This window comes from Piliocolobus tephrosceles, chromosome 20 (genome assembly GCF_002776525.5).
Source record: "Piliocolobus tephrosceles isolate RC106 chromosome 20, ASM277652v3, whole genome shotgun sequence".
Classification (NCBI taxonomy): domain Eukaryota; kingdom Metazoa; phylum Chordata; class Mammalia; order Primates; family Cercopithecidae; genus Piliocolobus; species Piliocolobus tephrosceles.
Window position 1 is genome coordinate 13,797,189 of NC_045453.1, and position 26,700 is coordinate 13,823,888.

General features: G+C 43.3%; 1 long non-coding RNA gene across 1 annotated transcript in view; it reads left to right on the plus strand.

Annotated features, from left to right (window-relative positions):
* Positions 1 to 11,153: 11,153 nt before the first annotated feature.
* The window catches only part of LOC111553201, a 48,547-nt gene continuing 33,000 nt past the window's right edge, over positions 11,154 to 26,700 (plus strand). Inside the window, exon 1 of the long non-coding RNA XR_002734849.2 lies at positions 11,154 to 11,362. This is a non-coding gene — a long non-coding RNA (uncharacterized LOC111553201). The remainder of the gene's footprint in view (positions 11,363 to 26,700) is intronic.

The window sequence follows — 26,700 nt, forward strand, 5'->3', positions numbered from 1 at the left end:
GGAAGATGGTTGGTAGCAATGCCAGTGCAGTTTTTGAACCCCTCCAAATTTCTACATAAAAATAAGCAGGTCGAGACTGGCGGATCACGAGGTCAGGAGATCGAGACTATCCTGGCTAACACGGTGAAACCCCGTCTCTACTAAAAAATACAAAAAACTAGCCGGGCGAGTTGGCGGGCGCCTGTAGTCCCAGCTACTCGGGAGGCTGAGGCAGGAGAATGGCCTAAACCCGGGAGGCGGAGCTTGCAGTGAGCTGAGATCCCGCCACTGCACTCCAGCCTGGGTGACAGATCGAGACTCCGTCTCAAAAAAAAATAAAAAATAAAAATAAATAAGCAGGTTGGCCGGGCGCGGTGGCTCAAGCCTGTAATCCCAGCACTTTGGGAGGCTGAGACGGGCGGATCACGAGGTCAGGAGATCGAGACCATCCTGGCTAACACGGTGAAACCCCATCTCTACTAAAAAATACAAAAAATTAGCCGGTCGTGGTGGTGTGCGCCTGTAGTCCCAGCTACTCGGAGGCTGAGGCAGGAGAATGGCATGAACCCGGGAGGCGGAGCTTGCAGTGAGCCGAGATCGCGCCACTGCACTCCAGCCTGGGCGACAGAGCCAGACTCCGTCTCAAAAAAAAAAAAAAAGCAGGTCCGGCCAGGCGCAAAGGCTCACACCTGTAATCCCAGCACTTTGGGAGGCTGAGGCAGACAGATCACCTGAGGTTAGGAGTTCGAGACCAGCCTCACCAACATGGCGAAACCCCATCTCTACTAAAAATACAAAAATTAACTGGGCATAGTGATGCACAGCTGTAATTCCAGCTACTCAGGAGGCTGAGGCAGGAGAATCCCTTAAACCCAGGAGGTTGAGGTTGCAGTGAGCCGAGATCGTGCCACTGCACTCCAGCCTGGGCAACAGAGTGAGACTCTGTCTCAAAAATAAAAAATAAAAATAACCAGGTCACATTAGCAAAAGCAAAACCTACAGACAATGTTTGCTTAAAATTAGATGATAAGGTATCCCCATGAACACCAAAACACAAGCGGGGAAGCACAGCCCTGCCATAGCCGCCTGCATGTCATCAGATCCCCGTACGTTCCCCCAGGGAGGCTTCCTTGGTTTAGGTTCTGGCCCTCGGTGCCCCATCCAGCAGCCAACAGAGGGAAACAAGGAGCCCTCTGCTGGACCTAAGAATAGGAGAATCCCAAAAGAGCCAGCAGGTATTCACGAGGAAGCGAGAAGGGACGACTGGAGACAGCAGCAGAAGCTGGGAGGGTCTCACCCAGTCCGGGAGCAGGTGAGAGTCAGCAAGTAGCAAGGGACTGGAGCAGCGGAGCCTTAAGAACCCTCAACACTAACCCACTTGGCTTCCCTTCCATGACAGAATCACATAGTGCTGGACATGGGATCAAAATGGAGCAGGATCTGGACAATCAAAAGGGAGGAAGAAGGCCGGGCGTGGTGGCTCATGCCTGTAATCTCAACACTTTGAGAGGCGGAGGCAGGCAGATCACTTGAGGTCAGGAGTTCAAGACCAGCATAGCCAATGTGGTGAAACCCTGTCTGTATTTAAAAATACAAAAATTAGCCAGGTGTGGTGGCAGGTGCCTGTAATCCCAGCTACTTGGGAGGCTGAGGCAAGAGAATCACTCGAACCAGGGAGGCGGAGGTTGCAGTGGGCCAAGATTTTGCCATTGCACTCCAGCCTGGGCAACAGAACGAGACTCCATCTCAAAAAGAAAAAAAAAAAAAGAAGATTCAGATAGCCAAGGAACCTCAGGAAGCAAGCCATCATATTTTTGCATAGCATGTGAAAACCACAGGAGAGGGCACTCTTGAAGTTGGAAAAGCCATCCTGATCATCTCATTCTTCAATTTTAGGAACACTAATTCCACCTAAAAACTAACAATGGAAAAGTCTTGAGGCCAAATCCCATGCAAAGTTCATTTAAGCAAAAGGAGAATAGGGAGCAAAATGACATTCCTACCAACAGAAAAGGCATGCCAGCAGGACATATCTCAGAAGAGATCAAAACTATAACCTTCTATTTTAAAATGACCTAAAATTTCAGTTATGCACAATGTGAAAGAACAATGTAACTGAGAATTAGAAAGTCATATAAATAAGGTGACACAAATCAGGAAAGAATTAAAAACATAAGAAAAAAAATTTCAGGAATGAAGACTAGAAGGAACATAAGAGCAAACTGATGCAACTTTAAGATAATGCCTTAAAAGAAAAAGGTGAAAAGGAAGAAATATTTTAAATCAGTAGGAAATGAAGGCTATTTTCTAAAATAGTCTAGAGAAAGTGACAAATATTGAAATTAGGCAAAGAACTTCCAACGTGTCAATAATAAGAGTTATTGAAGAAGAAAACCAAAGCAAGAGGACAAGTAATAAAAACAAAATCAAGAGAACTTCCTGAAATTTTTAAAAATTGAAGTTACATATTGAAAGCACATACTGCATACGTGAAAAGATCAACCCAGAATAATCAGACATATTCAAATAAAATTACAAACTTCAAGAAAAGTGGGGTGGTGAGGGGAGAATCCTTCAGGCATCTAGGCAAATAATTGACTTATAAGGAAAAATCAACTATTATCAGACTTCTCAAGAGCAATGCTTTACACCAAAAGAAAGAAGTTACATACTTAAGATGTTCAAAAACAAAGAATATGTTAATAATTTTATGTCCAGCAAAACTGACTTGAAAGTATAATGGGCACAGGCAAATTGTTATTAGTATGAAATAACCCAGGAGATATTGTTCTCATGAGTTCTTCCTGAAAACCTCTTAGATAAAAAGCTTCAGACAAGCAAAATGACTAGAAAGACAAAACATCAAATTTAAAAAACTGGTAGTGAACATTAAACATGTAGTTATTTATGCAGCTAAGACTAAATAAGAATTGTAAAGGAAAAAATATAGCAGGTAATGGCTATACACTCTGACAATGTAGCTACAAGACCACTTTTTTTATTTTTAATTTTTGTGGGTACATAGTGCTTTTTTTTTTTTTTTTGAGAGAGAGAGAGTTTCACCCTGGTGCCCAGGTGGTTGTGCAGTGGCATAATCTCAGCTCACTGCAACCTCCACCTCCTGTGCTTAAGGGATCTTCCTGCCAAAGCTTCCCAAGTAGCTGGGACCACAGGTGCACACCACCGTGGCCAGCTTATTTTTTAAGGTTTTTTATTTATTTATTTATTTATTTTTTGTAGAGACAAGGTCTCACTATATTGCAGGCTGGCCTCGAACTCCTGGGCTCAAGTGATGCTCCTGCCTTGGCCTGTCAAAGTGCTGGTATTAGAGGCGTGAGTCACTGCACCCGGCCGTAAGTGCATATATTAATATTTGTGGGTTACATGAGATATTTTGATAGAGGCATGCAATGTGTAATCGTCAGATCAGGGTAAATGGAGTATCCATCACCTCAAGCATTTATCCTTTGTGTTACAAACAATTCAATTACTCTTAGTTATTTTAAAATGTACAACTATTTTTTATGATAGTCACCCTGTTGTGCTCGCAAATACTAGGTCTTATTCACTCTTCCTAATTTTTTGTACCAATTAACCACCCTACTCTCTGTCTCCATGAGTTCAATCATTTTATTGTTTAGCTCCCACAGATAAGTGAAAACATGCAGTCTGTCTTTCTTTTTTTTTTTTTTTTTTTTTGAGGCTGAGTGTCTCACTCTGTTGCCAGGCTGGAGTACAATGGCACAATCTTGGCTCACAGCAACCTCCGCCTCCCAGACTCAAGCAATTCTCCTGCCTTAGCCTCCAGAGATGCTAGGATTACAGGCACGTGCCACTGCATCCAACTAATATTTATTTTTAGTAGAGACGGGGTTTCACCATGTTGCCCAGGCTGGTCTTAAACTCCTGACCTCAAATGATCCACCTGCCACGGCCTTCCAAAGTGCTGGGATTACAGGCATGAGCCACAGAGCCTGGCCGGAAGTTTGTCTTTCTGTGCCTAGCTTATTTCACTTAACATAATGACCTCCAGTTCCATCCATGTTGTTGCAAATGACAGGATACCATTCTTTTTATGGCTGAATAGTATTCCACTGTGTACATGCACCACATTTTCTTTATCCACTCATCTGTTGATGGATACATAAGTTGCTTCCAAATCTTGACTATTGTGAATAGTGCTGCAGTAAACATGAGAGTGCAAACATCTCTTCCATATACTGATTTCCTTTATTTTGGGTATATACCCAGCAGTGGGATTGCTGGATTGTATGGTAGCTCTATTTTTAGTTTTTTGAGGAACCTCCAACTTGTTCTCCATAGTGGTTGTACTAATTTACATTCCCACCAGCAGTGTACAAGGGGTCCCTTTTCTCCACATCCTCACCAGCATTTGTTATTGCCTGTCTTTTGGATAAAAGTCATTTTAACTGGGGTGAGATGATATCTCATTGTAGTTTTGATTGGCATTTCTCTGGTGATCAATGACTTTGAGCACCTTTTCATATACCTGTTTGCTATTTATATGTCTTCATTTGGGAAATGTCTATTCAGATATTTTGCCCATTTTTAATAGAATTATTAGATTTTTTTCTATAGAATTATTTGAGCTCCTTATATATCTAGTTATTAATCCCTTGTGAGATGGGTAGTTTGCAAATATTTTCTCCCATTCTATGGGTTGTGTCTTCACTTTGTTGTTTCCTTTGCTGTGTAGAAGTTTTTTTAACTTGATGTGATCCCATTTGTCCATTTTTGCTTTAGTTGCCTGTGCTTGTGGGTTATTATTACTTGAGAAATCTTTTACCACTCCAGTGTCCTGGAGAGTTTCCTCAATGTTTTCTTTTTGTGGTTTCATAGTTTGAGGTCTTAGATTTAAGTCTTTAATCGATTTGGATTTGATTTTGCTATATGGTGAAAGACAGGAATCTAGTTTCATTCTCCTGCATGTGGATATCCACTTTTCCCGGCACCATTTATTGAAGAGACGGTCCTTTCCCCCAATGTATGTTATTGGTACCTTTGCCAAAAATGAGTTCTCTCTAGATATATGGATTCATTCAGGGGTTCTCTATTCTGCTCCACTAGTATATGTGTCTGTTTTTATGCCAGTACTATGCTGTTTTGGTTCCTATAGCTATGTAATATAATTTGAAGTCAGGTAATGTGATTCTTCCAGTTTTGTTCTTTTTGCTCAGGATCACTTTGGCTATTCTGGGTCTTTTGTGGTTCCATATAAATTTTAGGATTGTTTATTCTATTTCTGTGAAGAATGTCATTGGTATTTTGATAGGAATTGCATTGAATCTGTAGATTCCTTTGGGTAGTATGGACATTTTAACAATATTGATTCTCCCAATCCATGAATATGAAATATCTTTCCATTTCCTTGTGTCCTCTTCAGTTTCTTGCATCAGTATTTTATCATTTTAATTGCAGAGATCTTTCACTTCTTTGGTTAAGTTAATTCCCAGGTATTTTGTTTTATTTGTAGCTGTTGTAAATAAGATTAATTTCTTGAATTCTTTTTCAGGTTGTTCGCTGTTTGCAAATAGAAATGCTACTGACTTTTGTATGTGTTTTTGTATCCTGCAGCTTTATTGAATTTGTTTATCAGTTCTAATAGTTTTTTTGGTGGAGTCATTAGATTTTTTTCAAATATAAAGATTATATAATCTGAAAACAAAGATAATTTGAATTATTTCTTTCCAATTTGGATGCCCTTTCTTTCTTTCTCCTGTCTGATTGTTCTAGATAGGATTTCCAGTACTATGTTGAATAACAGTGATGAAAGTGGCCATCCTTGTTGTGCTTCAAATCCTAGAGGAAAGGCTTTCAGTTTTTCCCCATTCAGTATGGTACTAGCTATGGGTCTGTTGTATACAGATTTTATTATGTTGAGGTATGTCCTTCTATACCCAGGTTTTTTGAGGGTTTTTATCATGAAGGGCTGTTGAATTTTATCAAATGCTTTTTCAGCATCAATTGAAATGATCTTATGATTTTTGTCCTTCATTCTGTGATACAATGTACCACATTGATTTACTTGCATATGTTGAACCATCTTTGCATCACTGGGATAAATCCCACTTAGTCATAAGGAATGATCTTTTTAATGTGTTGCTCAATTTTGGTTGCTAATATTTTGTTGAGGATTTTTGCATTAAAATTCATCAGGGATATTGGCCTGTAGTTTTTGTTTGTTGTTGTTGTTTGTTTGTTTGTTTTGATGTGTCTTTGTCTGGTTTTGCTATCAGGGCAATTCTGGCCACATAGAATAAGTTTGGAAGTATTCCTCCCTTCTCTAGTTTTTGGAACAGTTTGAGTAGGATTGGTATTAGTTCTTTAAATGTTTTGTAGAATGCAGCAGTGAAGCCATCTGGTCCCAAGATTTTCTGTGCTGCGAGACTTTTTACTACAGTTTCTATTTCATTACTTGTTACTGGTCCAGTCAGGTTTTGTTTGTTTGTTTGTTTGTTTGTTTGTTTTGAGACGGAGTCTCTCTCTGTTACCCAGGTTGGAGTGCAGTGGCCCCATCTCGGCTCACTGCAAGCTCCGCCTCCTAGGTTCACACCATTCTCCTGCCTCAGCCTCCCAAGTAGCTGGGACTACAGATGCCCTGCCACCACGCCTGGCTAATTTTTTGCATTTTTAGTAGATACAGGGTTTCACTGTGTTAGCCAGGACGTTCTCAGTCTCCTGACGTCATGATCCGCCCACCTCGGCTTCCCAAAGTGCTGGGATTACAGGCTTGAGCCACCGCAACCGGCCACATTTTGGATCCTCATGATTGAATCTTGGTAGATTGTATGTATCTGGAAATTTATCCATTTCTTCTAGATTTTCCAATTTATTAGCATATATTTGCTCATACTAGCCATTAACTATCCTTTGAATTTCTGCAGTATCAGTTGTAACATCTCCCTTCTCATCTCTGATATTATTTTTTTGTCTTCTCCCTTTTATTCTTCAATTGTCTGTCTAAAGGTTTGTCAATTTTATCTTTCAAAAAAACCTTGTTTATCTTTCGAATTGTTTTTTTCTTTTGTTTCAATTTCCTTTATTTCTGTTCGATCGTTATTATTTCTTGTCTTCTACTAATTTTAGGTTTGGTTTGCTTTTGCTTTTCCAGTTATTTAAGATGTATCATTAAATTGTTTATTTGAAGTTTTTCTTCTTTTTTGATGTAGGTGTTATAACTATAACTTTCTCTCTTAGTACTGCTTTCGCTGTATCCCATAGGTTTTGGTATGTTATGTTTCCATTATCATTTGTTTCAAGAAATTTTTTTATTTCCTCCTTAATTTCATTATTGACCCACTGGTCATTCAGGAGCATATTGTTTAATTTCCATGTGTTTTTATAGTTTCCAAAATTCCTCTTGTTATTGATTTCTAGTTTTCATTGTGGTCAAAAAGATGCTTGATATATTTTTCAACTTTTTTGAAGGTTTCAAGATCTGTTTTGTGTTCTAACATATGGTATATCATCAAGAATGATCCATGTGCTGAGGAAAAGAATACATATTCTGCAGCCACTGGATGAAATGTTCTGTAAATATCTATTAAGTCCATTTGGTCTACAGTACAGATTAAGTTCAATGTTTCTTTGTTGATTTTTCTGTCTGGAAGATCTGTCCAATGCTAAAAGTGGGATGTTGAAGTCTCCAGCTATTATTGTATTGGAGTCTATCTCTCTCTTTAACTCAAATAGTATTTGGTTTATATACCTGGGTGCTTCAATGTTGGGTACATATATATTTACAATTGTTATATCCTCTTACTGCATTAACTCATTTATCATTATATGGTGACCTTATTTGTCTCTTCTTATAGTTTTTGTCTTGAAATCTATTTTGTCTGATATAAGTATAGTGACTCCTGCTCTTTTTCTGGTTTAAGAGGCATGGAATATTATTTTCCATCCCTTTATTTTCAGTCTGTGTGTGATGTATGTTTCTTGTAGGCAACAGATCATTGGGTCTTTTTTTTTTAATTCATTCAGCCATTCTACGTCTTTTGATTAGAGAATTTAGTCCATTTATATTTAATGTTATTGATGAGTAAGGACTTACTTCTGCTATTTTGTTATTTTTGTTCTGTGGTCTTCTCTTCCTTCTTTCCTTTTTTTTCTGTCTTCCTTTTAGTGAAGGTGTTTTTTTCTGGTGGTATGATTTAATTTCTTGCTTTTCATTTTTTGTGTATCCATTGTATGCTTTTGATTTGAGGTTACCAAGAGGCTTGCAAATACTATCTTATAACCCATCATTTTAAGCTGATAGCAATTTCATAGTGCTTGCATAAACTAATAAGCAAAAAGAAAACTAATAAAGACTTTATACTTCATTCCCCTGCTTTCAACTTTTTGTTTCAATTTATGTCTTACTGTACTGCCTATGTCTTGAAAAGCTTTTGTAGTCATTATTTTTACTGGTTCATCTCTCAGTCTTTCTACTTAACAGCAGTATAACACACTACAGTTATAGTGTTATAACATTCTGGTTTTCTGTGTATTTACTACTACCAGTGAGTCTTGTACCTTCAAATGAGTTCTTATTGCTCATTAATGTCCTTTACTTTCTGATTGAAGTATTTCCTTTAGCATTTCTTGTAGAACAGGTGTGGTGTTGATGAAATTCCTCAGCTTTTGTTTGTCTGGGAAAATATTTCTCTTTCATGTTTGAAGGATATTTTCATCTGATATAGTATTCTAGGGTAAAAAGCTCATTTTTCTTCAGCACTTTAAATATGTCATGCCACGTTCTCCAGTCCTGTAAGGTTTCCACTGAAAAGTCTGTGGTCAGACATATTGGAACTCAGTTTTTTGTTATTTCTTTCTTTTCTCTTGCTGCTTTTAGGGTCCTTTATCCTTGACTTTTGGGAGTTTGATTATTAAGTGCCTTGAGGTAGTCTTTGGGTTAAATCTGCTTGGTATTCTATAACCTTATCATACTTAGATATTGGTATCTTTTTCTAGGTTTGGGAAGTTATCTGTTATTATCCTTTTGAATAAACTTTCTACCCCTATCTCTTTATCTACCTCCTCTTTAAGCTGAGTAACTCTTAGATTTGCCCTTTTGAGGCTATTTTCTAGATCTTGTAGATATGCCTTATTCTTTTTTTATTCTTTTTTCTTTTGTCTCCTCTAACTGTGCATTTTCAAATAGCCTGTCTTCAAGCTCACTAATTCTTTCTTCTGCTTGATCAATTCAGGTATTAAGGGACTCTGGTGCATTCTTCAGCATGTCAATTGCATTTTTCAACTCTAGACTTTCTGCCTGATTCTTTTTAATTATTTCAATCTGTTTATTAAATTTATCTGATAGAATTCTGAATTCCTTCCCTGGTTTTTCTTGCATTTCTTTGAGTTTCCTCAAAACAGCTATTTTGAATTCTGTCTGAAAAGTCACGTATCTCTGTCTCTCCAGGATTGGTCCCCACTGCCTTATTTAGTTTGTTTGGTGATGCCATGTTTTCCTGGATGGTCTTTATGCTTGTGGGTGTTTGTCAGTGACTGTGCATTTAAGAGTTAGGTATCTGTTGTACTCTTCACAGTCTGGGTTGTTTGTACTTGCCTTTCTTGTGGACAGGTACAAGCAAGCCCAGACTGTGAAGGACCAGTATTGTGGAAGGACAAGGTTTTCCACGTATTCAAAGGGACTTGGGTGTTGTGATCTAAGTGTTTGGTTACTGCAAATATATCTGCATTAAGGGACACCCCAAGCCCAGTAATGCTGTGGTTCTTGCAGAGTTGTAGAGGTACTACTTTGGTAGCCTTGGATAAGATCCAGAAGAATTCTCTGGATTACTAGGCAGAGATTCTTGTTCTCTTCCCTTACTTTCTCCCAAACAAATGGAGACTATCTCTCTGTGTGCTGAGCTGCCTAGAGCTGAGGGAGGAGTGACACAAGCACACCTGTTGTCGCCATCGCTGGGACTGTGCTGGGTCAGATCTGAAGCCAGTACAGCATTAAGTCTTGCCCAAGGCCTGTTGTAACCACTACCTGGCTACTGCCTATGTTTGCTCAAGGCCCTAGGGTTCTACAATCAGGAGGTGGCAAAGCCAGCCAGGCTTATGTTCTTCCCTTCAAGGCAGCCAGTTCCCCCAGGCCCCAAGCAGGTGCAGAGATGCTGTCTGGGAACGAGAGGCTGGAGTCAAAAAGCTTAGAAATCTACCTGGTGTTCTATTCTACTGCAGCTGAACTGGCACTCAAACCACAAGATGTAATCCTTCCTACACTTCCCTCCCCAACATTCACTACATTGTAGTGAATGTTGCCAGGCCTGGGACTCATCCTTCAGGGCAGTGGGTTTCCCTCCCACCCAAAGCAGGTCCAGAAATGGCATCTAAAAGGCAAGGCCTGAAACCAGGGACCCCAAGAACCCTCTTTATGCTCTAGTCCACTGTGGCTGAGCTAGTATCTAAGGTATAAGACAAAGTCCCCTTTACTTTTTCCTCTGCTTTACTCAAGCAGGAGTTCTCGCTGTGGTTCTCACCATAGCCACCGCAGCTAGAAATGTGCAGGGTCTCACCTGAAGCCAGCATGTCTCAGAGTCTCACCCAAGGCCCATGATAGATACCAAGGTATCGCTGCTGGGTTTTCAAGGTTCCAGGACTCTTTAATCAGCAGGTAATGAATCCTGCCAGGACTGAGTCCTTCCCTTCAAAGCAGTAGGCTCCCTTCTAGCCTAGGGTGTGTCAAGAAATATCATCTGAGAGATAGGCCCTGGAATGGGGACCTCATTACCCTAACAGGTACCCTATCCTACTGTGGCTGAGCCGGCATCCAAGAAGCAACTCAACTTCCATCTCCGCAACTCAAGTGGAAGGAAGAAGTCTCTTTTGGAGTTGCAAGCTGTGCTGCCTGGAGCTGGGGGAGGGGTGGTGCAAGTACTCCCTTAGCTGCCCCAGCTGGTGTCTCAGTAGGTCATGTGCCCTCCATGTCCACTGATTCTGAGCCCAGCTCAGCACTAGGACTTGCCTAGGAACTGCAGTCCTTGTGACCTTGACTGCCGTTCAAGTTTATTTACAGCCCAGAGCACTTTACCCCCCTGGTGGTGAGGTTTGCTGAAACTCAAGTTCCATACACTGGGTTTGGCAACTCCCTTGGGCAATTCTCCTCTGGCTAGGGCTGGTCTAAATATTCTCTCCATCATCAGCCATCAGCTGAATTCAGTTCAGTTTTACTTTCATTGTGACAAAGCAGCATCAAATTCAACGCAATGTCTCACAATAGCTGCGCTCTCCCTCTTCTAAGCACAGAGATTCTCTCTCCACGCCACACAGCCACTGCCATGGCATGGGGACAGGTGGCATCAGCAACTCAAGACTGTCTTCCCTACCCTCTTCTTTGCCTCTTTCACTGGTATGAAGTTAAAACCAGGTACTGTGAGTGCTCGCCCACTTTTTGGTTCTTATGATGAAGGTGCTTTTTTGTGTATAGATAGTTGTTAAATTTTATGTTCCTGTGGGGGATGGGGAGATGAAGGCTTCTATTCAGCCATCTTGCTCCACCTCCTACAACAGTGGTCCCCAACCCCCGGCCATGGACTGGTACTGGTCTGTGGCCTGTTAGGAACCACGCTGCACAGCAGGAGGTAAGCAGCAGGCAAGCAAGCGAAGCTTCATCTGTATTTACAGCTGATCCCCATTTCTCATTACCGCCTGAGCTGCACATCTCGTCAAATCAGTGGCAGCAAATTAGATTCTCACAGGAGTGTGAACCCTATTGTGAACCATGCATGCAGGGGATCTAGGTTGCAGGCTCCTTGTGAGATTCTAATGCCCGATGATCTATCACTGTCTCCCATCATCCCCAGATGGAACCATCTAGTTACAAGAAAACAAGCGAGGGCTCCCACTGATTCTACATTATGGAGAGTTGTATAATTATTTCATTATCTATTACAATGTGATAATAATAGAAATAGAGAGCATAATAAATGCAATGCGCGGGGAAAGGATATGAACAGACATTTCTCAAAAGAAGACATTCATACAGCCAACAGACACATGAAAAAATGCTCATCATCACTCGCCATCAGATAAATGCAAATCAAAACCACAATGAGATACCATCTCACACCAGTTAGAATGGCAATCATTAAAAAATCAGGAAACAACAGGTGTTGGAGAGGATGTGGAGAAATAGGAACACTTTTACACTGTTGGTGGGATTGTAAACTAGTTCAACCATTATGGAAAACAGTATGGCAATTCCTCAAGGATCTAGAACTAGATGTACCATATGACCCAGCCATCCCACTACTGGGTATATACCCAAAGGATTATAAATTATGCTACTACAAAGACACATGCACACGTATGTTTATTGCGGCACTATTCACAATAGCAAAGACTTGGAATCAACCCAAATGTCCATCAGTGACAGACTGGATTAAGAAAATGTGGCACATATACACCATGGAATGCTATGCAGCCATAAAAAAGGATGAGTTTGCGTCCTTTGTAGGGACATGGATGCAGCTGGAAACCATCATTCTTAGCAAACTATCACAAGAAGAGAAAACCAAACACAGCATGTTCTCACTCATAGGTGGGAACTGAACAATGACATCACTTGGACTCGGGAAGGGGAACATCACACACTGGGGCCTATCATGGGGAGGGGGGAGGGGGGAGGGATTGCACTGGGGAGTTATACCTGATATAAATGATGAATTGATGGGTGCTGACGAGTTGATGGGTGCAGCACACCAACATGGCACAAGTATACATATGTAACAAACCTGCATGTTATGCACATGTACCCTAGAACTTAAAGTATAATAAAAATAAAAAATAAAAAATAAAAAAAAAGAATTAGAGAAAGGAGAAAAATAAATAAATAAATGCAATGTGCTTGAATCATCCCAAAACCATCCCCTACCCCTATCCGTGGAAAAACTGTCTTCCACAAAACTGGTCCTTGATGCCAAAAAGGTTGGGGACCACTGCCCTATAAGACCACTTTTGAAATAGGAATAATGGGAAGAGCACATTCAAAAAAAAAAAATGTTTTAAACTGTTTCCAGTAATTATCTTGTTGATGCTATTACTGCTGTCATCTTGAGACCATTGCGTGTGTAATGTGGGATAAAGAAAATAAATAATTACAGATTATTTTAATTCTATCATCTCCTGTATTATTGAGGTTCTGATTCTCAATATGGAAGAAAGGAGAGATGTAATATAGAAAAGATTAAGTGAAAAACCTAAGTGTGAATTGGAATTATTAGTATGAACTCAGGGTGCTATCCTCCTGGTTTCTGGCTGAAAGGTGTGTGTGTGATAAAATACATTTCCTAATAACCAAATAAGTAGCCATTTGCATCCCTAACATCCAGACAGTGGTCATGAAACCCTATTTTCCATTTAAAAATAAAAAGGGGCCAGGCACAGTGGCTCACCCCTGTAATCCCAGCACTTTAGGAGGCCAAGGCAGGTGGATTGCTTGAGCCCAGGAGTTCAAGACCAGCCTGGGCAACATGGAGAAAACCCCTCTCTACAGAAAATACAAAAATTAGCTGGGCATATTGGTGCATGCCTGTAGTCCCAGCTACTCAGGAGGCTAAGGTGGGAAGATCAATTGAGCCCAGGAGGTCAAGGCTGCAGTGAGCCATAATGGCACCACTGCACTCCAGCTTGGGTGACAGAGTGAGACCCCATCTCAAAAAATATATAAAAAGAAAAGGACTTCCTGGAGAAAAAGCTGATTCCAGGTCTGGAGCAGAACATTATGAATGCAGATGAATTTGGTACATCCTGTCATACAGAAAGCATGGCATCAGAGATGACTGTCTCAGAGACAACTAGGGTTATAGCAAAAGGACTCAAGAGCCAACCTAAAGAGGCTCTCACTGGCAAGAATGGGACCATTTGGGTTTCAAAAAGAGTAATTCTTATAGAAACTGTGGCTTAAATTAATTTTAAAAACTTTTTTTAAAAAAGAATTCTTGGTGGGGTGTGGTGGCTCATGGCTGTAATCCCAGCACTTTGGGAGGCCAAGGCAGGCAGATAACTTGAGACCAGGAGTTTGAGACTACCCTGGCCAACATGGTGAAACCCCGTCTATATTAAAAATACCAAAGTTGGCTGGGCATTGTGGCGTGTGCCTGTAATCCCAGTTACTCGGGGGACTGGGGCATGAGGATCGCTTGAACCCAGGAGGTGGAGGCTGCAGTGAGTCAAGACGGTGCCACTGCACTCCAGCCAGCCTGAGTAACAGAGCCAGACTCTATCTGAAAAAAAAAAAAAGAGTCAATAAAAAAAGAAGAACTCTTTGTTCTCTTTGTTGTTGTTTTTTGAGACAGGGTCTCGCTCTCTCTTATTTATTTCACTTTTTTGTTGTTGTTTTTAAAGAAATGGAGTCTCGCTTTGTCACCCAGGCTGGAGTACAGGGGTGCCATCACAGATCACTGTAGCCTTGAACTCCTGAACTCAAGTGATCCTCATGCCCCAGCCTCATGTTGTTGTTTTGAGACAGGGTCTCGCTCTCTCACCCAGGCTCAATGGCACCATCACAGCTCATTGCAATCTCGACCTCCTGGGCTCAATCAATCCTCCCACCTCAGCCTCCTGAGTAGCTGAGACTACAGGTACACACCACTGTGCCCAGCTAATTTTTGTATCTTTTGCAGAGATGAGGTTTCACTGTGTTGTCCAGGCTGATCTTGAACTCCTGGGTTCAAGTGAGCCTCCTGTTTCAGCCTCCCTAAGTGCTAGGAGTACAGGCATGAGCCACTGCGCCCAGCCAAAAAAGAATAATTCTTATAACTGATTGTAATTCATCAAATATGGTTAAATCCTAGAGCTTATAATGATATTGAAAAGAAATCTTATTGGTCTCTTTCAAATAATGACAAAGAACTAATTAATTCTCTTGAACATTGGTAAATAGAATCAAGCATTTATTCTGCCTTTCCTATATGAATTGTACCACCGAGTAACACAGTAAGTGAGGGGGAGTGTCACTTTCTAAAAGTATTCCTCCTCATACATGAAAAAGAAAAGATAGGACTGGAATGCTATCACTTTGCTATCCCCGATGAATTAACGGACTTACCCATGACGAGCATCAGCAGTTGCCAACATAAAAGGAGGATGATCCAACATAATGTGCTTCCGGATGAAACACAAGCCTACTGAGAATGTGGCCAAAGGGACTGGCCCCAAGTCTGATCAAGCCTCTGAGTTCAGGTGCCAAGCTGCAGGAAGCACAGAGGACAGAGGAACACATAGACCTGCATGGTGACAATGCAGTCAGCAAAATGCAGATTGTGGGAAACTCTACCGGCTAAACGGATAACTGATAAGGAAAAGAAGGGTAGGGGGAAACTTATAGATTAAAAGAGACCTTAAGCAAGGCATGAATGATGGCATGCACCTGTAGTCCCAGCTACCGAGGAGGCTGGGACATGAGGATCACTTGAGTTCAGGAGTCCAAGGCTACAATTATCTGTGACGGCACCCCTGCACTCCAGCCTGGATGACAAAGCAAGACTCCATTTCTTTAAAAAGAAAAAAAAGTGAAATAAATAATAAATAAATAAAAGAGGCTTTAAAGATATATCTCTTGGCCGGGCATGGTGGCTCCCACCTGTAATCCCAGCACTTTGGGAGGCTGAGGTGGGCGGATCACGAGGTCAGGGGATTGAGACCATCCTGGCTAACACAGTGAAACCCCGTCTCTAGTAAAAATACAAAAAATTAGCTGGGTGTGGTGGCAGGTGCCTGTAGTCCCAGCTACTCAGGAGGCTGAGGCAGGAGAATGGCATGAACCCGGGAGGCAGGGCTTGTAGTGAGCGGAGATCGCACCACTGCACTGCAGCCTGGGCAACAGAGCGAGACTCCATCTCAAAAGAAAAAAAAAAATCTCTTTTTTGAGACAGGATCTCACCCTGTTGCCTCTGCTAGAGTGCAGTGGCACAATCACGGCTCACTGCAGCCTCAACCTCTCTAGGCTCAGGTGATTCTCCTATCTCAGCCTCCTGAGTAGCTGGGACTACAAGGATGTATCTTTTTCTTTGGGAGCAAGTCTAAGCAATAGTATCTAGAAATACACACTTAGGTGATAAAACAAAGTATTGCCAGAAAGTGATTACTATAAAAGTCATGTTACTAGTTCATGGTGGAGGGAGTAAGGGGGCTAAGATTGGGAAGGGAAACTTGGGGAGGGTGCTTGCAAAGTTTTATATCTTAAATTGGGCAGTGGTTACAAAGAAATTTGCTTTATAACTCTAAACCATACATTTGTCTTGGTGATTTTCTTTATCTATGTTTATTTTACATTTAAAAAAGCGCTTTTTTTTTTTTTTTACAAGATTGAAATACTGAATAAACACTAGTAGGTTTCACCATCCTCTCTTGATGGATGACAAAGGGAAAACTCAGAGAAGAAAGCAGTTTTCTCAGGGCCACACAGCTGCTAAACTGCCCAGCTGGGCTTGAAACCCAAGTGAGGTTCATCTGTTCATTCAACAAATAGTTGCTGACACCTGCTGAGTTTGCTGCTAGGGAAACAGCTAAGTTAAAACAGCCTGACTTCCCATCCACCTGCCCTTCCTGTGAGAAAAGGGAAGATGGACATGCAAGGGACACTTGCTGGTCTTGGTACCCACTTGGGCATAGCCCCAGCACCTGTCCCCTGTGCAAAGCCCATGTGCTGCTCTCAGAAGTGGTAGCCAAGCCCATGCCCTTTCACCCCCAGCTCTGAAGATGACAATGCATTCAAATTCACCAGATCATCTAATGAAGTTTCACTTCTGTTTCTTAGCACCTCCCTGACTCTTCTGTTCCCTAGAGTGGAAGGAGGGTCTGGGAAAAGGCTTTTGCCTGAAACTAAGAAGTCAACATGGTACCCCTCGATATCTCACCTGGGAAGGGAGCTGCCACTGAGCTGAAGCAGATGGGGAGGAGATGAAACTGGGCCATCAGCTTTGCAGGTTGGAGCCCCCTCCTGCATCTGCCTTATCTTCTGGTATCCCCAGGACTTGACCCTTGGCCTTGTAGAAAGCAGGAACGCGATACATTTTTGGTGAATGAATGAGTGAATGAATTAATTAATTTAATATATTATTTGTATCTATTTCAAACAGTCTGAAGCTCAACTAATACTTTAAAAATACAGCTGGGTGGCCAGGCACTGTGGCTCATGCCCGTAATCCCAGCACTTTGTGAGGCCGAGGCGGGCGGATCACGAGGTCAGGAGAACGAGACCATCCTTGGTGAAACCCTGTCGCTCCTAAAAATACAAAAAATTATCCGGGCATGGTGGCGGGTGACTGTGGTCCCAGCTACTTGGGAAGATGAGGCAGGAGAATGGTGTGAACTCAGGAGGCGGAGCTTGCAGTGAGCCAAGATCACACCACTGCACTCCAGCCTGGGCGACAGAGCAAGACTCCATCTCAAAAAAAAAAAAAAAAAGGCCGGGCGCGGTCGCTCAGGCCTGTAATCCCAGCACTTTGGGAGGCCGAGACGGGCAGATCACGAGGTCAAGAGATCGAGACCATCCTGGCTAACACGGTGAAACCCCGTCTCTACTAAAAAATACAAAAAACTAGCTGGGCGAGGTAGCGGGCGCCTGCAGTCCCAGCTACTCGGGAGGCTGAGGCGGGAGAATGGCGTAAACCCGGGAGGCGGAGCTTGCAGTGAGCTGAGATCAGGCCCCTGCACTCCAGCCCCGGTGACAGAGCGAGACTCTATCTCAAAAAAAAAAAAAAAAAAAAAAATACAGTTGGGCATGGTGGCTCACACCTGTAATCCCAGCACTTTGGTTGGGAGGCTGAGGCAGAAACATCGTCCAACAGTTTAAGACTAGCTTAGGCAACATGGTGAAACCCCATCTCTACCAAACATTAAAAAAAAAAATTAGCTAGGCATGGTGGCATGTGCCTGTAGTCCCAGCTACTCAGGAGACTGAGGTGGGGAACACTTGAGCCTGAGAGGTTGAGACTGCAGTGAGCCGAGATCACGGCACTGCCCTCCAGCCTGGGTGACAAGGTGTGGCCCTGTCTCAAAAATAAATCACAATGAAAAGACTATATAATCATTCATTCTAAAACAGAAGTTATAATAATGCCTATCCCTAGGGCCGTTGGGAAGATTAAATCCATGAATAATGTAAAACACTTACGACTAGCATCTGGCACAACCAATCCCTCAATAAACTATTCATGTCAACTGAGAGTAGGTTGTCCCACTCCATGTGGGATTAGCAGTCAGTATAGAACCAGGGTCAGAGATCAAGGGGAGAATCACGCTAAAATTTAGTGTGAGGTTAGGATTAGAGGACCAGTTTGTGTCCACCCAACAGTCAGATATTTTAATTACCATCTACTTGTTTATTTATGTCCCACATTGTTCTAGCAGGAGTCAAGGCAGCTTTCAGGAATTCCAACTACAGAAATCAAGAAAGAGAAAGATGAAAGTTACTATAAACTGAATGTTTGTGTCCTCCCCAAAATTAATATGTTGAAACCTAATCCCTAATGGGATGGTATTAAGAGATGAGACCTTTGAGAGGTGATTAGGTCATGATGGTGGGGCTCTCATGAATGGGATTAGTTCCCTTTTAAGAAGAAACACAAGAAGAAAACAAGAAAAGAGAGGGAAAAAAAGCAAAAAAAAAAAAAAAGAAAAAATTATGAAAAGAGAAGAAACAGGCCAGGCATGATGGCTCACGCCTGTAATCCCAGCACTTTGGGAGGCTGAGGTGGGCGGATCACGAGGTCAGGAGATGGAGACCATCCTGGCTAACACAGTGAAACCCCGTCTCTACTAAAAATACAAAAAAATTAGCCGGATGTGGTGGCGGGCGCCTGTAGTCCCAGCTACTCGGGAGGCTGAGGCAGGAGAATGGTGGGAACCCGGGAGGCGGAGCTTGCAGTGAGCCGAGAGCTTGCAGTGAGCCGAGATCACGCCACTGCACTCCAGCCTGGGCGACAGAGCGAGACTCCGTCTCAAAAAAAAAAAAAAAAAAAGAAGAGAAGAAACGTAAGACAGGCCTCTCTCTCTCTCTTTCAATCAATCGGTAGCTAGCTCTCCCCCTCTCTGCCATGTGAGGATACAACAAGAACACAGCCCTCTGCAAAGCAAAAAGAGTGTCCCCACCAGATACTGAATCTTCCAGCACCTTGAACTTGGACATCTCAGCCTCCAAAACCATGATAAATAAAATTCTGCTACTTCAGCCACCCAGTCTACGGTATTTTTTTATAGCAGCCTGAACTAAGACAGAAATGGATGTGTTACTCCCCAAGGGTATTCATGCTGGCACCCTGAGGCCTTCTCAGCACAGAGCTGCAATTGGGCAACCAAATCCCAGGCTTTGCTGGTCACTCTGAAGGTCACACTGACAGCCTACAGTCAAGCAGAGCCAGCTGCACGAAGTCCTGGTAAGAATTCCATGAGATCCCCCATGCAAAGTGTTGGCACAGAGTAAGTTCTCAACACATGTTGCTATTACTGTCAGTGCACAGGCCAAGGTGAATGTGCAGCAGAGACCAGCATTTTATCACTGGCCAGACCAGTGCATTCTCTCCCCATGAGTAGCCTTGGATTCAGAGCCAGAAAAAAAATGGATGTTTTTGGCATCAGATTGGGGGAGCCAAATACATTCCACGGGGGCCACCCTGACCAGCAGCTCTAGAGATACTGGAAATCTATTGGCTCCAACTCTCTCTCCTCAGAACGTGCCTGGACAGGCTCTGGCAGCTCTGGGCTCTGAATGACCAAACCCCAGCCCCCCAGACACCACTTTTCTCTATACAGCTGGATATATTTAGCTAGATGAGGAAAAGTCCGCAAGGCATATTTCAAATGCTGAGTGTGTGTGTCTGTGTGTGTGTGTGTGTGTGTGTTGGGTGTTGTGTTCAGTTCCCATTGCTGCTGTAACAACTTAACCACTTAAACAATACACAGTATTTTACAGTCCTGCAAGTCAGAACAGGGCTAAAAATCAAGGTTTCTGCAGAGCCGCATTCTTCCCGGCGGCTCTAGGATAAAATGTGTTCCTTGCCTCTTCCAGCTTCTAAAGGCCACCCACATTCCACGGCTTGTGGCCCTTATCCATCTTCAAGCCAGCCATTGAATCACTCTGACCTTTGATTCTACTTGTTGTTGTTGTTGTTGTTGAGACAGGATCTCACTCTGTCCCCAGGCTGGAGTGCAGTGGCGCAATCACTGCTCATTGAAGTCTTGGCTTCTTGGGCCCATGTGATCCTCCCACCTCAGCCTCCCAAGTAGCTGGGACTTCAGGCATGCACCACCACATCCAGCTAACTTTTTGTATTTTTTGTAGAGATAGGATCTCTCTGTGTTGCCCAGGCTGGTCTTGAACTCCTGGGCTCAAGCAACCCACCCGCCTCAGCCTCCAAAGTGCTGGGATTACTGGCATGAGCCACCATGCCGAGCCTTGACCTCTGACACTATCAGTAAGACTCTTTCTCTGACTTTCATCCTGCCTTCCTCTTATAAGGATCTTGCGATTACACTGGGCCCAGCCAGATAATCCAGGATCATCTCCCCGTCTCAAGATCCTTAGCTTAATCACATCTGCAAAGTCCCTTGGACCATGCTAAGGTAAAGTATTTGCAGGTTCTGGCAGTTTGGATGCAAAATATCTTTGGGGGCCACGCTTCTGCCTGCCCCAGGAGCCTAATGGGATAAACTCTTAAGATGTTGTGAATCTCTCCTCCCCATGCTCTCCTAAGAGACGGACTCTGGAACCAAAAAAATCATTTCTCAGTCCAAAAAGAATTTTGGCCAAAAGTCCCATCAGAAGATAAAGAAAAGGGGTGAATTATCTCTTTGGATCTTTCCAGAGTAAGCAAGATATTACGCTCACCTCTCTGTAGTCCCAACATTCACCCGTGTTACCCGTCCGGGGTCTAGGGTAAAGGACAGCAGCCAATATCAAGCTTCACCTGCTGGGAGTAACCCAGGTCACGAAGTACTTCTTACCTCCTTGCTCACTTGTGATTCAAAAGGCCATTTCTTTACCTCCTGAGATAGCCCAAAGAAGCAGTGGCCCAGGGACCATTTCGAGGAGCTGTCTTCTAGATCTGCAGAAAGTATAAAATGGTTCCAAGCAAAGAAACATGGGAGTTCCCGGGTTCCAGATCTACGTTCCACATCGCCGCAATTCCCACTTAACCTGACTTTCTGGCACCGTGTCTCTCTGTGTGCCCCAGAAGAAATTTCTTCCAAATCTTAATGATAGGAATAGGCATTTTCTCTGGGGGAAAACTGTTTTGCTTTTTACCTGACAAGCTTTATGAATCATGTGATGGATCACATTTCCCTTTTCACAGTGGCTGCTAGAAAGCTCAGAGTCAGATTTGTGGCCCATGGTTTCCAAGTACCTAGGAGTCTATAAACTGCATTGCTTGTGCTAACCTCTCCCTTAACTGCTCTTAACTTTTCTTCTCTCATTTCCCCTTTGTCCCTATTTCTTCATCCCCCTATTTTTTTCACTCTTGAAATTGTTAGTCCTTGAAATGAAATAGAAATGAGGGTGACAAGATTGCCTTTGAGAGTTAAATGCAGTTAAACATTGTTAAATGCTGGGACCAGCCAAGCCTGTCCAGAGCAAAGAAGTGAAAAGTCTCCAGGTGAAGAGAAACAGCTTTCAGGTACCAACGCTTGATTGTAACCTGGATTTGATGTGGTCCCTAACAGGGTCTCCATTTCCCAGCCTGGCTTCCTCTACAAACTCCTGCCCAGTGATTAATAAACCAGATTTTGATCTTGGTATTTGACCACTTCCTCCTTCAGACTATGAAGGTTGACCACTTCCTAGGTATGTGTTTCCTGTAAGCAGAGACAAAAATCAGCCTGTCATTTAAATAAGAGGAAATGTATGACTTTTAGCTAAAAGAATTGTTTTGGCCAGTCACGGTGGCTCACGCCTGTAATCTCAGCACTTTAGGAGGCCGAGGCAGGTGGATTACAAGGTCAGGAGTTCGAGACCAGCCTGGCTAACATGGTGAAACCTCGTCTCTACTAAAAATACAAAAATTAGCAGGCATGGTGGCAGGCACCTGTAATCCCAGCTACTTGGGAGGCTGAGACAGGAGAATTGCTCGAAACCGGAAGGTGGAGCTTGCAGTGAGCCGAGATCACACCACCGCACTCCAGCCTGGGCAACAAGGGTGAAACTCTGTCTCAAAAAAAAAAAAGAATTGTTTTACATGTATGATACTTGATTGGTTACCAGTTGTGGTGGCTTCTGCACACTGGCAGCTGGAGAGTCTCCTGGTCATTTCTGCCTCATCCATTCTGCGTGGTCTCCATGCCTCAGAGCCCAGACACGGTGCCAGCAAGTCAGGTAAAGTGGGAATTGGGGCGATGTAGAAGGTGGATCTGGAACCCTGGGAACTCCAGTGTTTCTTTGCTTGGAACCATTTTATAGATAGAAATCAGCTCCCCAAAATGGTCCCTGGGCCATTGCTTCTATGGGCCAAATAAACAAACACTGTGCTCAGTAAGATCAAGACAAAATTTGGCAACTAGGTTTCCTAAAGCTGTGTCTTATAACTCTCTTCAATTAATACCGTGTGTGTGTGTGTGTGTGTGTGTGTGTGTGTGTGTGTGTGTGAATATAATATAATATAAATGTATGTGTATGTATATACACACTTCTAAGTACAGAAATGCCTACCTATGTTCATTAATGGACATATGTTATAAGAGTAGTACACTAGTATACTCTTGTATATTACTCATGTATATATACATGCACGCACATACATAAAACAAATAATGCTAAATCCCAATTTAGCAAAAAGTTACTCCCTATTGAATCTTCCAAGCTTAAGTGCAACAAAATGTCTGATCAGATAAGAGTTTTTGGCTGGGCATGGTGGCTCGGTGGCTCATGCCTGTAATCTCAGCACTTTGGGAGGCTAAGGTGGGTGGATCACTTGAGGCCAGGAGTTCAAGACCAGCCTGGCCAACATGGTGAAACCCCATCTCTACTAAAAATACAAAAATTGGCCAGGTGTGGTGGTATACACCTGTAATCCCAGCTACTCGGGAGGCTGAGGATGGAGAATCACTTGAGCCCGTGAGGTGGAAGCTGCAGTGAGCTGAGACTGCCATTGCGCTCCAGCCTGGGCGACAGAGTGAGACCCTGTCTCCAAAAAAAAAGTTACTAAGAATAAGCAGTTAGGTGATGGAAGCAGTCCTTTATGAGTTTATGAATTTCAGAGATTTAAAAATTTTTGCCAAAATGACTAAAATCTTTTATTTGGGTTTTTTTTTTTTTTTTTTTTTTTTTTTTTTGAGACAGAGTCTTGCTCTGCCGCCCAGGCTGGAGTGCAGTGGCGCAATCTCGGCTCACTGCAAGCTCCGCCTCCTGGGTTCATGCCATTCTCCTGCCTCAGCCTCCCACGTAGCTGGGACTACAGGCGCCTGCCACCTCGCCCGGCTAATTTTTTGTATTTTTTTAGTAGAGACGGGGTTTCACCATGTTGGCCAGGATGGTCTCGATCTCCTGACCTTGTGATCCGCCCGCTTCGGCCTCCCAAAGTGCTGGGATTACAGGCATGAGCCACCGCGCCCGGCCTTATTTGGGTTTTAGAAGTGTTGAGTGGGATCCCTTTTCTTTTTTTTTTTTTTTTTTTTTTTGAGACGGAGTCTCGCTGTCACCCAGGCTGGAGTGCAGTGGCCAGATCTCAGCTCACTGCAACCTCCGCCTCCCGGGTTTACACCATTCTCCTGCCTCAGTCTCCCGAGTAGCTGGGACTACAGGCGCCCGCCACGTCGCCCGGCTAGTTTTTTTTGTATTTTTTAGTAGAGACGGGGTTTCACCGTGTTAGCCAGGATGGTCTCGATCTCCTGACCTCGTGATCCGCCCGCCTCGGCCTCCCAAAGTGCTGGGATTACAGGCTTGCGCCACCGCGCCCGGCAGGATCCCTTTTCAATGTCAATTATAAGATAGCAGGGCCAGTTCCATTAAAATCCCTTCCATTTAGTAATAATAAAATTGATACATCTGCACGTAAGCTCATCTGCATTGCAGGTCCATCCAAGAGTGATATCATCAGTACACATCACCCAGAAAGTCTACAGTAGAAAAGACAAAAAGTCTAGAATGGACAGTGTAAGGGTGTAGAACAACTGGAATTGGCATACCCTGAGTGGGGCACATAAATCGGTATAACTACTTCAGAAAACTATCTGTTAACATCTACTGAAGCTAAATCATTACAAACCCCACAACCCAGCAATTCCACGTTTAGGTACAGAGATGCTTAGCTCTGTTCACCAAATGACATATACTACAAAATCCATGGCAGCACTACTTACAATAACCTCCAAATGAAAGTACCCAAATGCTCATTGACAGTAGAATAGATAACTAAGTTGCAGTATAAATTCACACAATGAAATACAGCTATCCCTCAGTATCCATGGGGGATTGATTCCAGGACTCCCACAGATACAAAAATTCAGGAATGCTCAAGTTTTTTACATAAAATGGTGTTGTATTTGAATATAACCTATGCATATCCTCCCATAAACTTTAAATCATCTCTAGATTGCTTGTAATACCTAATACGATGCAAATGCTATAGAAATAGTTGTTATACTGTATTTTAAGAAAATAATGGGCCAGGTGCGGTGGCTCACGCCTGTAATCCCAGCACTTTGGGAGGCTGAGGCAGGCAGATCATGAGGTCAGGAGATGGAGACCATCCTGGGTAACATGGTGAAACCCTGTCTCTACTAAAAACAGAAAAAATTAGCTGGGGTGTGGTGGTGGGTTCCTATAGTCCCAGCTACTTGGGAGGCTGAGGCAGGAGAACGGTGTGAACTCAGGAGGCGGAGCTTGCAATGAGCCGGATGCGCCACTGCACTCCAGTCTGGGTGACAGAGCGAGACTCTGACTCAAAAAAAAAAAAAGAAAAGAAACAAAAAAAAGGAAAAGAATGACAAGGGCTGGGGGCGGTGGATCACGCCTGTAATCCCAGCAACTTTGGGAGGCCAAGGCAGGCAGGTCACCTGAGGTCAGGAGTTCAAGACCAGCCTGGCCAACATGGTGAAACCCTGTCTATACTAAAAATGCAAAACTTAGCCAGGCATGGTGGTGGATGCCTATAATCCCAGCTACTTGGGAGGCTGAGGCAGGAGAATCACTTCAACCTGGGAGGTAGATGGATGTTGTAGTGACCCAAGGTCGCACTACTGCCCTCTAGCCTGGGTAAAAGAGCGAGACTCCGTCTCCAACAACAACAACAAAAAAGAATGACAAGAAAAAAGTCTGTACATGTTCAGAACAAACGTAACTTTTTTTCAAATGTTTTTAATCTGTGATTGGTTGAATCCATGGATACAGAATCCACGGATACGGGAGGCTGACTTTGCACACCAAGTATAACCAATCAACAAGGACACACATCAGTGTGGATGAATTTCACCAACATGATGTTGAGTAGAAGAAGCCAGACACCAAAAAGAATATACACAGCCTGGCCAACATGATGGAAACCCCATCTCCACTAAAAATACAAAAAATTAGCTGGGTGTGGTGGCGCGCACATGTAGTCCCAGCTACTCAGGCACGAGAATCACTTGAACCTGGGAGGCAGAGGTTGCAGTGAGCCAAGATCGCACCACTGCACCCCAGGCTGGGTGACAGAGTGAGACCCTGCCTCAAAAAAAAAGAAAAGAATACACAGTATGATTTCAAATATGTAGAAGTTGTTACCCTTGGGGAGGTAGCAAGTAGAAGGAAGTATGAAGATGAAGGCATCTGGGTTGCCAGCCATGAGCATTGGTTGCATGGGTATGTTTAGTTTGGAAAATTCTGAATATATGTGACCCTTCCAAAAAAAAAAAAAAAGTTTTTAAAGTTGTATCAGGTCATTACAGTACAAATGTAAAATTAGGGGAATTATTTAGGAGTACCCCTCTTAGACCCCTAATTAGGAGATGGAGGTCTCAGTCTGTGACCAGGATTAGAGTTCCTCCTATGGCTGGAATCTGGGCTCAGCCAGGATAAGGTTCTGTGTGGCTCCAGCACTAATCCTGCCTGCATCAGGGCTCAGCCTGGCAGGAGGGCTCGGGAGCCTTTGCTTTGCGTGCACAGCTCGACTGCTGCCGTTCCAGGATCTGACCACTTGATGTCTCCACTTCACAAATTGCCAAGTGAGGAAAGAGCTCGATAGAGCTGCCTAGACCCATACCAGCCCTGAGCTGGGATAGGTTGGAGGCTGTAGCTCAGGGAAAGACCTGGAAACTGCAGAGAATGAATCCAAGTGGCAGCAAAGCTGGCTAGGCTGGGGCTGGGGTCCAGGCCCCATGCAACAAGGGCAGCCGTGGGGACCACAGAGGCAAGTCCAGCTCAGAAGCCCCCAGCTTTGTGCCTGTTTCAGCAGCACTGGTCGGTCATTCATTCAGTGCTTCATGAGCTCCTGCTCTGAGGAGGAATCAATGGAATCAATGGAAGGAATCACCGAGGAATCGATGGAAGACAAATAGGGCACAGTCCCTGGCTTCATGGTGTTCACAGTCAGGCATACACCTCCTCTCTCCTTTCCATCTTGTCCCTGCCTAGTACACCCAGCTCTCTCCAACCCAAAAGAACCTCCAATATTAGATTCTGCCCCCAACCAACTCCTCCACCAGGATCCCATTTTTCTTCTTTGTTGTCTGTCTCCCCCACTAGGACAGATGTCTAAGGAGCAGGGGTTTCATCTGCCTTGCAGACCCTGGTGA